Below are 13,330 nucleotides of genomic sequence, written 5' to 3' on the forward strand. Positions count from 1 at the left end.
AAGTATTCATTATCTAGGGTATTCCCTCCCATTTCAATCTTTTTACCGTTGGAAAATTAATTTGTGACTGCGTCTTTTTATTTGAACGTGTTTCATAGGTATGAGTTTTTTTCGTAGGTTTCTTTTCCTTTATAGATTTTTTCTTAGGTTTAGATAGATTGGACATATATTCGTCAGGAAAACTATAAACAACACCATCTGACCCTAAGATACTTTTTCTTTTTAAATTTTTATTTTTAAATAGTTGTTGTTTAACATCGTTGGGTAACGAGTCAAATTCGTCTTCTTCTTCTTTTTCTTCTGGTAAAACAACTGCCTCTGACTCATTATTATCTTGACTTCCTACACTTGTACTTTCGTAAACATCTTCATCATGGGGAAATAAAGGTTTATTAGTCTTTTCATTATCAATGTTTAATTCTTCCATAATTTCGTCAGAATATACATTTTGTTCATTAAAATTGTCCCAAAAAAGAGATTGATCACCAGCTGGTGTCTTATTTGTAGGGGTTTTCTTAGGTGTCATACTTGTTCCCTGATTTTCTTTAAATACCATTTTTGTTTGAGTTCCAATTTGAGCATGATATTTTTGTTTTTCCTCTTTTGAATGTTTATTTGGTTCGATTTGAGATCTTCGTTTAAGATCTGCTTGTTTATGCAATACTTGGCGATATCTATACCATTTATCAATAGAATTAAGATTTTTAGATTTCAAAACATTAAACATCTCTAAATCAAAGTCGTTTTGTAAATTTGTTAAGTGCAATAAAGGTCGTATTTTTTCAAATATTTCTGGTGTAATTATTATCATACGTTGTAATGTATTAGTTTTTTTAGCATTCATGATGACAAAATTTTTCCTAAAAGACCTGAGAGAACTGTACTCAAAAGTGTAGGCAGGAAACCTCCTTTTTGAATTAGAATTTTTCTCTTTGAACACAAGGATCCTTTTGAGCAAGTCAAACTTCGAATCTTGTTTTTATACCTTCGAAGGCCTTGAATTTGTTTAGATGTTAAAGGATGGTTGCCGTTTATTACATTGAGAGCAATTTCACAAACAGCTTTTATAGCCGATGGTTCACAATGTTTTAGAATTGCGTTTCTTAATTTTGAACTTGAATTTTTAAGTGTGTATAAAATAAATTTGTTGTTCTTTATTCGATTCAACCCCCCACTCCTTGTTTTTGATATATTTCTCTGCTTCTTCATTATTTTCAAATTTTCTAATTTCATCAGTTGGTGCAAAGCAGACTGCACAATTTCTATCAAAAATATTTGTACGAAATCTGGCTATATCAGGTGTTGTCTGATTCAAGTCAATAAATAAATAACCATAAGGCTTGTTTGTAGCTTCTTTATATACTCTCAGTAACTCAGATGGATTGTCTGAAAACAATTGACGTGCTAAAGGCAAAAATTGAGATTTGTCACGAATATTTTTAAATATAACCATATACTTTGTATTTAAAGAAATCGTTCTAAAAAATCGTGATTGATAAAAAACATTTTGACACATAAAAATTACTGAAATGTTTCTATGATGTGATTCCTTTATGAATAAATCACATATTCTCCCCTCACTTTCTTTATCAGTCATTAAATCGTCAATTATAACTAATTTGGGTAATTTATCATATTCACTTTTACCTATTAAATCAGGAATACCTCTGCAAATATGTAAATTTTTAATCTTTGGAAAGTGCTTTACACTTCCTGTTTCAGAAAAACACCATAATATTCTGTCAAAGTTTGTCTTAGTTATTTTGTAGAGATTTTTTAGTAATTCAAGAGCGAATGTTGTTTTTCCACAACCTGATGGACCAGCCAAAATGAGGGTGAATGGAATGCTTAATTCGAACATCAGTCCTAATGTATACTTTGGAAGATAAGTATAAAAGTGAATTTAGTCAAAAAACAACTTCTATTTATAAACTTTTCAAAAATAAAACACACCAATATTATATTTTAAAAATATATTTTATTATAAATGTATTATATATGTTTAATTTGTTTTTACAGAGATGTATTTACATTTTTTTACCTATTTATAATTTATTTACAATATGAGTATGTTATATAATATTTCTATTCGTATCCAAAGGGTCTTGTATTATAATTATCAATAACTTTTCGTTTGTTAAAAGTAAATTGCAACCTTTTTGAAACGTCCTTAGAAACAATTTCGAAATTATTTGTCCTTAGAATTTTATTCTTATGGGTAATATCTCTATGTCCAATATCTTGAGAATCACTAATCATATTTTTCATTGTTTCAAAATTTACAATATCAGAAGTCGATTTATTCAAAGTGATTCCTTTACAAACCGTTTTATAATAATATTTTTGTGTAGATGGTGCATATATTTTGAGAGCATAGGTTTTAGGACCAAGAGATACATATTCTTCAATATATGTATTTTCACCGTATATATCTAATTCATCAGTTAGATCTCCCAAGTATGATCCAGTTTTAAATGGATTTTGTTCATTTTTGGGCACAATGAATATGACCGAATCAGTATCACAATATAACAAATTTTGACCAAGTTTTGACATAACTTCATATAACTTAATTCTGGCACTTGTTGTAGTGCGTATACCTACACCAATATTTAAATGCTTTACGTATGGTGCGGTTTCAGATATATATGAATATTGTATTAAAATTTGTTCTTTACTACAAGGATGAATATCACTTACAACAATCCCAGGAGATTGCATATACTGATTAAATTCCTCTGTTGAATTAATAATAATAGTTCTTGTCATATTCTCTCTTTGCACAAATTTGCCCCACAAACTATTGAGCATGATTTTTGCCAAGCTGCGTAATCCTTTATTTACATTTATTTCTTTTTCATTCAATACAATTCCCTCTCTTTTCAAATAATTGTCGATATAAGCAGTTTTTTCTTCTTCTGTGGAGCACTTACTAGGCCATCCACTTGATTCTTGTTTAATTTTTAAAAATGTATCAACATACTGGGCAAAAAGTCCCTTATCCCCTGTTTCTCTGTCATATTTCGTAACTTCGTATGACCAAATTTCGTGACATTCAATAATTTTATAATTATATTGGACTGATAGTTTAATTTCTTCGATGCACCAATAGCCCGTCAAAATTCTTTCTTCATCTTTGTGAGTGCAAAAAAACACATTCATCAATTCAGCACATTTTGCACATAATGGAAATAATAACTTTCCTCCACATCTATATGGAAGACATGGGATATATAAATTTTTCGGAGGAAGCATGGAACATTTTGCTATTCCATTATACATCAAAAGATCTTGAGGATTATCAATATCTTTAATTATTTTTGGATGGCCTTTAAAATATGTAGAGTATTTATTTGCCCATGGGTAAAGACTTGTAAAATCATAATACATGATCTTTTCACCCTCATTTATTTTATGATAAAGACGAAAAACTTCAGTTCGACCCCCGTAAACAGCCGATCGTAAATCGAAATTTGCGTTTTTTATTTCTGGATGATTTTCTAAATATGATGAAATGTCTTTGTCTCTCAAGATTTCATTAAATTTACATTCCCAAATATAACTATACGAATATCCCATGTCTTCTATTTGTTTTTTTCTAAAATTTCGGCGTTTAAGCCTACTCTTGATGGTGTCATGTGGATCTGAACTACACTGATGTGATCTATTCAAAATGCAGTAATGTCCATGAGTGTAGCAACCTTCAAATTCATAAACACCCTTATTTTTTTCATCAAAACCATCTACAACTATATTAGAATTTGGAAGTTTATATTCGTGTAGAAGTTGAATATTGTAAAAATCTTTTAAAACAATTAGCCACTTTCTTCCAATTTTACTTTGTAATTTTAAATAAGAAGAATTATAATTGTTCTTAGGTAGTATTGCTAATGTTTCAGTCAATAAATAATTTCGTCGATAAACTTTCATAACAGCATCAGCTATTGTAATGGCTTGTAGAAAAGGATTGATACCCGTTGTCTTTTGGAAATCAATCATAAATTTTAAGCAGCCATTTCTTAGGATATGAACATCTTGTATGCAGTATTTTTCTAATTCTTTTTTATTATCAAATATTTTTCCCTCTTGCTCTTTATACCATTCAACAAATTCTTCATATTTTGCAGTAGACATACTTTCAATGGGATAATCTTCTAGCGGTGGATATGATCCAATATAATTTGCATTTTGCTTTGTATTAAATTTATAAGGATATTCTCCTTTCGTTGAATTTGCAAGACCAAAACATGACTCGAATTTTGAAAGAGCAAATGGAATAAAACTTATCGAGTCAATAAATGTGACATTTTCGACTTTAATACTTAGTATTTTTCTTCCTACTAGAACTGGATCAATTTTAAAAGATCTTGAACATAATTCATCTAAAATGAATTGTGCATCATATGATTTTGCATTGTGTGCAATAGCAAAAACCCTCCACTTTCTAAATGTAAAAGTATGATTGACAAATTTTTGCACACAGTCTTTTCCATGAAATATTTTTTGAAAATCTGTACAATTTGGACATATGGCGGGAAAAGTCTTTGATTGATAACACAAGTGACAAACAATATTTGAAACACATAGATTAGGCTCATGTTTGGTGTATCCATTGTCCAATTTAATGAACTCAGATTCAAAATCGTAAAATATAACAGAAAACTCCTTATGTGGACGTGTGACATATGGCTGAATATAGCAATAATGTGGCACTTCTACAATTCTGTTACAAATCTCACATTTTATGTTATTACAATAATGTACTGTTTTTGTATAGGTGTAGTCAACTAATTTAAAACACTTTTCACAAAAAAATATTTTTGAACAATTATTGCTCTTTTTGTGATTATCAAAACAAATTTTGCCTCTAAATTTTTTGTTACATTCATCACATCGAATTAATGCGGATGTAACCTCACATTTAGGAATTGCGCGGCAAAACTTGCATTGAGTTGTGCATCTATGTGTTTTGTTATTGTGTAACTGATCACAATCTTTACATTGAAAATTATATGAAAAAAATCCTCTAGGTGATTTGATGCATATAAAATGATTGTCCTCCGCTGAGTAAAACAAATATATTGTTTTATTTAAATTTTCAGAAGTTTTAGGGCCACAAAAAGCCATGTTCATAAAATTCGTTTTGTCACTGTAGACACAAAGACGAAATTCTGGAAAGCTGTCTTGTATTTTTTTTAAATCATCTAAATCATGCATTCCCAAAGAGTTTAGGTTGCATTTTTTGATAATTTTATTTACTTCTAAATTTAATTTACTACTGTACCTTTTGTAAGACCTAATTTTTTGATTCCTCTTCGTAGTATCTGATTCGTGAAGTGTCATTCCAAATACAAATGCAACTGGCAAACAATTTCTTTCCATTTTTAAATCAATTACCGACTTGTTTTTAAGTGTTGCAATTTGAGAGGTTGTCATTCGTACAGGCTTCTGCACAGAACGCCCTCCTCCTTTTAAAACAAGAAACAAAATATAAACGACAAATTACTTAGTGTTATATTAGTTACACTAACCCAAATATTTGTGAACGATTTCTGCTGTAACCTCCATCACATCATTCGCAAAAAATGATGCGTTGCTCTGATTTACCAACTCCATTCTTTCAAATATGTCGTCAGCTGATAAGCTGGCGATGGGTGTTAGTCCAACATATATTGACACCACATCAGGTAATTCAGGTAACGAAAAGCGAAGTACTGCCTTATCGTGTGGACCCGCTTCACTTTTAATTTCCGCTATTATTTGGTTTATTGCTTCTTTTAACCAATCAAAACCCACGGCATTATTAGGCTGTTTAATTTTAAAAAGTATTTTTACTTCTGTTACGTTAAATTTTGTGTTAAATGATTGCATTTTCTCAACAATGTCAACAAGTGATTTGTTTGTATTCACTTCTAAATTGTCCATTTCAGTAACATTTTCATTGTTCCTTGTGTTATGACTACCACCTTCTTGACAATTATTGTCTTGAACAACTGTATTATCACATCTTGCTCTCTTTTCACTTTCATTTGTAAGTGAATCATTTGATCCATATCCAAGTTGTCGTTTTTGCCCTTGTATCACAGATTTGCATAATTTTTCCAAAATCTGTGCACATAAGTCAGGATATACAGTTTTTCCACTATTATTCACAGCTATCCACTCGAAAACTTTAATTTTGTCAGTCGTATCACATATGGTTATGTTTTCTTTTAATATATCACTTAGAATTTGATGATGAATTTCTTTAAATTCATCATCATTCAACAAATTTAAAATTTCACACACAGTGTACTTCTTGTAAATAAGCTTCAGAAGATTTTCTTGTACATTTGTAGACTCCATCGTAAAACGTTTTATAATTCACTGACTGATCTTTTCAAAAATATCTGTTCAACGCTTTCACGACAATGATGACAAATTTTAGGAATCAAACTATTTATAAGGAATCATTCTCTCATATTCACTAATACATATCAAATGAATCTTCAATTTTTTCAGCGAGTTCAGTGGTTTAACCAAGGGTAGATGTTAGTTTGGAAGTGGTGTACAAATAATAGAGTTTTCTCTTATAAGATATGAAATTATCAAAGAATTTTAGATGGGTATTGTCTAGACATATTATCTCTCCCTTGTGTTTAGCATTTTCAAAGCAAAAGAAGTTCCTACCTAAAAAAAAACGAAGTAGCGAATCAAAAATGGATTCTGCAAAGATAAATAAATAGAGTATCTGCAGTCAATATAAGTGTTGTCCAGTGGCATTATGGTTCATTCTCACAGAATAAACAGAAGAGGAAAGATCAAAAATGGTAAGATACACTCTGGTATAAAACTACTTTGGTGAAGCACTTGGTAAATTAATTTTGTATTTGTATTTTATATTACAGACAAACTGCAATTTATCTCAACTATTTTCGGACATAGCAGACAATGTCCCGACATTCCCGAAAAAATCTTACTCTGTTACACATTTGCCAAAAGCCGCATGGTTTCGAATCGGAGAAATACAGAAGAAGGTACATCCTCAAAGCTCACCAGGGGAGGAAATGCGTTTCTGGGTACATTTGCCCGATAACTCATACGATGTTTGGCTCACGCCAGCTTATTCAAAGCTGGATGAGGCAGTTGTAAGCAAAGCCTGTAAGGAGGCTCCTCACGAGCTTTCATTCTACGGATTGAAAAAAATTGGCAATTATATGAAAGCGGACATCAAGATTCGGCAAATGGAAAACAACATGCATGATGCGGTAAATGTGTTTTTTTAAAAAAATAATCTATCAAGCAGCTAATTATCTTTTTCAATTGCAGACTGTGGCCACTCAAGTAACCACCAATCCTGATGAAGAAGTATCTTCTCTTATTCAAGAAATAGAACATTACACCAAGGCCATAGCCTCCACATCATCGGGCCAGGACTCCGATGTACAAATTATAGAACCGCTATATATGTATCAGCAGAGTGGCTTGGGGGCAACGTCTTCAGTTGAAGCCGATCAATCAGCAAAAAAAAGGAATAAAAGAAATTCAGTATCAGCTGATTACACGCAGCCAAAGAAAGCTGCAACTGGGCTGAAAATCCCAGCGTTCGATACAGTAGTATGTCGTCAAAAAAAATAACAATGAAATAAACTTGAGTTTCAAAATATTTTTGTGTTTTTACTTTATAATGACGAAGCTTTCCATCAGGTGAAGATTCCTTCTGAGGTAAAAAAAAATCAACTCTTCATTATCTTGTTCTCTGTTTTTTGCTTTCACCTCCATTTGTCTCTGCTCTAAAATATTATTCTAACCTTGTCACAGTTTAGTCTAGCAGAGTTTTTGTTTATACTATATCCGAATTCGATTTTGTGTTTATTTTCAATAGTTTATCAGAGTTTAGTCTACATTCAATATTTTCTTACTGTGTTAAATCTTTTTACAATGTAGGATCTCCAAATATCACCGCATTGGTATATTATATAATTGTTTCACGTATTTTGTGCGTTTTATGTAACTTTGGATATTCACATACAGACAAGTTAATGGGGGTGTTCATGGGGAAGATAAAAATAACAAATCTATAATTTTTGATAATTTTTATTTATATTTCATGATATAAATTCAATTTTCTTGTCTATAAAACGTGATTTCATTAAATAAGCGAAAATAATTGATCGGTGGATGCACATCCCTTGGTTGTGTAAACCATGTGCAATCCAACTCAGTACGAGAATTTTGTTTGCATGTATCATTATACATATTATAATATTCAGCTACATAAAATTTAACAGAATGATTATATATAAAAGTGTATTTTAAAAAATCAGTCATAGATAATAATTTTGAAAATTCGGATTTCGTTAAAACTACTGATGAATCTTTTTGTGTTAATACAATACCAATATTATCATTAAAGATCATATAATCGATTGAAATTGAGATTTCTCTATCTTCATCGTGGAGTATTACATTAGTATTTGTAGAACAATTCTTTGAATCTAGACAATCAATTACATACTTTTGCTTTTCAATTAGTAAATTCCATAGTTGAAGTGTAAAGTCTATTGCATCCACAGCTTGAAAATATATGACTGATATCCGCATAATTGGTGTAAAATCGTTTGCAGAAAATCCAATTGTGACATGAGTCGTTTGTTGCTTATTTAAGAAGTATGTATATCCACATAGAATGTTTTTTTGTTTATATGTAAAGAACGACTCCCTCAGGTTCATTTCTCTTAAATGATTACTGTGACACTTTTTAACACTCTTTTGATCCATGTTTACTGTAAGACACCCTGATATATAGTAATATGATTTATAGATTTCCACGTTTAATATTTAAAAACAGACAGCATATAGTTGTTTAACAAGTTTATCATTTTCGATATAATTATTCGTGAATTGGTCAATAAATTTTTCCATTGTCAATCCTAATGATTTGTACAAACTATATACACAACAATAATAACCACACGTAGAAGAAAGTTCATGCTGAATTTGTTTATTGTTATATTGAATTTTTCCATTTGAATTGTTTTTAACAAAATTTTCAATGAAATTATTCATCAGTTTTCGACCAAAAGAATCAAAAATTTCGGCTGGATTATTCTTGGAACGAATAAATATTACAAACCAGTGTGTTCCTGGTAGATAACTAGGATCCATATTGACAACTATTATACATGGTGATAATATTCTTTTACGAAAAATTTTATTAATAGGAAAAACACCACGGAAATATTTTTTCGTATATTTATTTTCTCTTAATTTTTTTTCTATTGTATCACTATATAACATGCTCTTATTGAACATAATATAACAGTAAAACATGTTCATACGCTGTAGAGTCCTTTTATACTCTTGTTTAATCGTGATTTTGACATGTCCAGACATGTCGAGACATGTTACAAACAAATTAGAAATAAGTTTTAATCAAGTCTTTTACAAATTATATATCCATTACACGTGAAACCCATAAATAGTATTGATTCGTGCAAAATCATTCAGTTCTATTCTTGATTCCGTAAAACAGTTACCTATAATGAATTCGTTGCTTAAAAATCAATTGGCAAAAATTTTTATCAATGATAAAAATGAATCTGAAATTATTGACTTTATCATAATGGACAAAACAGTCAGTGGTTTAATTGGCTTACTACAAGGAAACGATATTGATATTCTCAGATGTACCATTGTTAAAAAACTGAGAGAAAAAGTGAGAAATGGATATATCTTCTCTTTACTGGAAAGGAAACAAATGCTTTTCAGCTTTATAAATATCCACAACACTAGCGATGTGGGTTTTCTCGATGACCTCTGTGACATTTTCTTTGATGATAATATCGAGGAAAATAATAATGCAGATGAACAGGAAGTTACCAGATCCTGTAAAATCTGTTATGAAAAGGATTACAACATGGCTTTTCTACCCTGTGGTCATGTAGTAGCTTGTGAAGGATGTGCTGCCAGAGCTACAAACTGTCCACTATGTTTAGAACCACATGCTACAACAACAAAAATTTTTTTTTCCTAAAAAGGCTCCTTATTAACATTTGGACCAAGTTGATAAGGAGATCATAATAAAGTAACTGATTTTTATTATAAATATTCTGTTTTATTCTCCTTAAGTACAATATCACGGCCAGATGCTCCAATGCTCAACTAACATCAAGAAGCGCAGGAAGATACCCCATCATTTTCATATGTGTGAAAGTAGAGGACAATACTCCATCCATACTCCATATGGGAGCTTATAGTCAGATAGTCTACAAAAATCAGAGGCCACAGTCAAAAACTCTCGCGCTCAACTAAAGTCAAGAAGCGCAGGCAGATACCCCATCATTTTCATATGTGTGAAAGTAGAGGACAATAATCCATTCAGCCATCCATAGGCCACATGGAACAGTACAGTCAGATATTCCATTTATTATAAGACAATTTCTTCCTACATTAGCCCTTTGTACAATGCCCTACACACACACACACAAATACCCTACATTAGCCCTTTGTACAATGCCCTACACACCTACACACGCACACACACACACACACACACACACACACACACACACACACACACACACACACACACACACACACACACACACACATACACACACACACACACACACACACACACACACACACACACATCCGTGCTCCATCCCACGGTGCAGCCCTACACGCCCTACAATGCACCACAGGACGTTGCTCCAGCTATGCACCATAGGACGTTACTCTGGCTTAGTTACTTACTCCATACAAACTACTGTCAGTAAAAAAAATACTGCAACTAAGAATTCTACTGTAGAGGAATTCTATAAGATAACAATATGATAAGGTCATACGGTTTTTTTTTCACGGTCAAGTTTGGTTTCAGTTCAAAATTAAGGAGCGATGGGCATCGAAAGGCCATTGCAAGGAGCTTTTATAAATACTCCGCGATTTTCAGATAGTTTTTACAAATTTACCGGATAAAAAAAATTAAAATTGGTCATATCGACCGCTCAGAATAAGAAAATGAAAATAATTAAATAATAATTAAAATAATTTCACTGAAAATCTCTATGACAACATCACAAGTGCCGATATTTTTGGATATAATAATTTTCTCCGGATGACTTCGGACGAATCTTCAGGATGGATTCCTGATGCACAGCCTCAATTAATTCGGCCACCATTTCATTTGACTACGAAATCCTAGAAGTTTATGAAGCAATATATAAAACGTAGATCGAAAACATTTTTGTTTAGCTTTTTTTTCTTATTTATCCTCTAACCGATATTATTTTAATACCTATCTTTTGTCCTTTCTCTATCTCATTTGCGATAAATAATAGATATTGGAACTAATTTTTATAGCAATTTAATCACGAATAAACTGGTGGGAAAATTCTGGCGCAGAAACTACCCGAATGACTGCAATAAAGTGTTACCCGATGAAAATTTAATAAGCAAATTTTGCTCATTATTTTGCTCATTAATTATCAATCGTATTAATGCTATTTTAATATATTTAAACCAATTTTTGTGACTCGAGTCCACTTTTTTATCATTGAATGAATCAATTTCTAAAAGCTCTAGACAAAAACCGCACATTAGGACACATATCAGCAACAATTAATGTGAATCACATTAAAATTTTAATGTGAAATTCTCTAACCACATTTAGTGTAATTTTTTTTCCTGTTTTCGTACACATTCCACGAGATATCTTCAAAACTACGTAGGTTACCAATTTGGGGTTTTGATTGCCTCTTCGTTATTAAATTGGATTTTATTTTGTATTAGTATTTTTTTTTCTAATTCATTCTACAATGACAGAAAACAGCTAATAAGCTCAAAATTTTTTCGGCACGCTAGAAACATATGGGAAATATAGGAAATGTCATGCCCCTGATCAAAATAATGATGAGATTAAATTTCAATTAGTTTCTGACTAATCTGTCTCTCAGCTTAAGAGGAACGGCTTAGTGGGAAACAGATGAGAATTCAGACAAGTCATTATTTTGCTTATAATTACTTTAGGTTATTTCTCGGCTTAAGTCGTAAGTGTGTCTAAGACATAAGCCGATCTTGAGTAGTTCGATGACATAATAGGTTTTTTCTCAAAAGGATAAAGGCGTTACTGTAAGGACTCCCGGAGAATATCGTCCTGGGTTCCGGTGGTTTTTCATCATATGCTATTACCTATTAAATGCAAATACTCTTTGCCTTACTGTGTTATCACACTTGCACATTAAAATTTTAATATGATTCACATTAATTGTCGCTAGTGAGAGTCCAAATGTGTAATTTGTGTGTTTGTATCATTTTATATTCAAAATTTGATCTATTTGTTGATAAAAAGGTAGACTTGGCCCGCAAAATTTGATATAAATTGATTTATAGCATTAATGCGAAAAATTAATGCGATTTTCTCTTTAATTTTTTAATGCGAAAAATATTTATGCTTTAGGTAAATTAAAACTTATTTTTGAAGGCCAAGTCCACTTCTTTATCAATAAATAGAAAAACCCCAAATATTAAGTGACTCAAAGACACAAATAACATATTTGGACGCTCACAAGCGACAATTAATGTGAATTACATAAAAATTTTAATGTGCAAGTGTGATAACGCCTTTAGACTAAGGGCCTTGAGAGACCTGAGGATTAGCCGAGAGACGTCTCAGCACAATTATATTAAAAATAATGGTCAAACTACATTTCCGACATTTTCCACTAAGTCGTCTCTCGGCTTAAGTCGTAAGTGTGTCTAGGGCATAACTCCCATACATTTTTGCTCATTCTCCTTTGAAAATTAGTTGGAGAAGATTTTAAGATGTTATCAAAATATCGATTTGACTAAATTCCCATCAGTTTTCCACTAACTAAGCCGTTTCCTGGCTTAAACCGAGAGACGGATTAGTCAAAAACTGATGGAAATGTAATCTGATCATTATTCTGATTATAATTACATTAAGCCGTCTCTTGGCTTAAGTCGCAAGTGTGTCTAGGGCATAAGACTGTATAAATTTACTTTAGAAAATTTGCTTGGTAGAATATCCACGTTAAGTTCACGGAGTGAAGTGTTGAAATTAAACATTTCCCGCAGTTTTTCTCTAGAGGAGGGTCATTAACATAAAAATGGTAGAATTGGGCAGTATCCTGTAGTTCTGGAGCTTCTTGCGAAAGCGTAATGTCTCTATTCCAGTTTGTTGTTTGAATTGCATTTAAAATATTATAAGTTCAAAAATATTCTGGAATTTGTGGCTCTATCCTCTTTATGGTGATTCTCACCACAGCTGCGACACCATTTTTCCCGCAACTGCAATACATCTGTGTATGGTCAGTGCTCAAACATTCAG

General features: G+C 31.5%; 1 protein-coding gene across 3 annotated transcripts in view; it reads left to right on the forward strand.

Moving 5' to 3' along the window:
* The window catches only part of LOC129802068 (protein kinase C, brain isozyme), a 132,611-nt gene that overhangs the window by 109,850 nt on the left and 9,431 nt on the right, over positions 1 to 13,330 (forward strand). The window lies entirely within an intron of this gene.

This window comes from Phlebotomus papatasi, chromosome 2 (assembly GCF_024763615.1).
Source record: "Phlebotomus papatasi isolate M1 chromosome 2, Ppap_2.1, whole genome shotgun sequence".
Classification (NCBI taxonomy): domain Eukaryota; kingdom Metazoa; phylum Arthropoda; class Insecta; order Diptera; family Psychodidae; genus Phlebotomus; species Phlebotomus papatasi.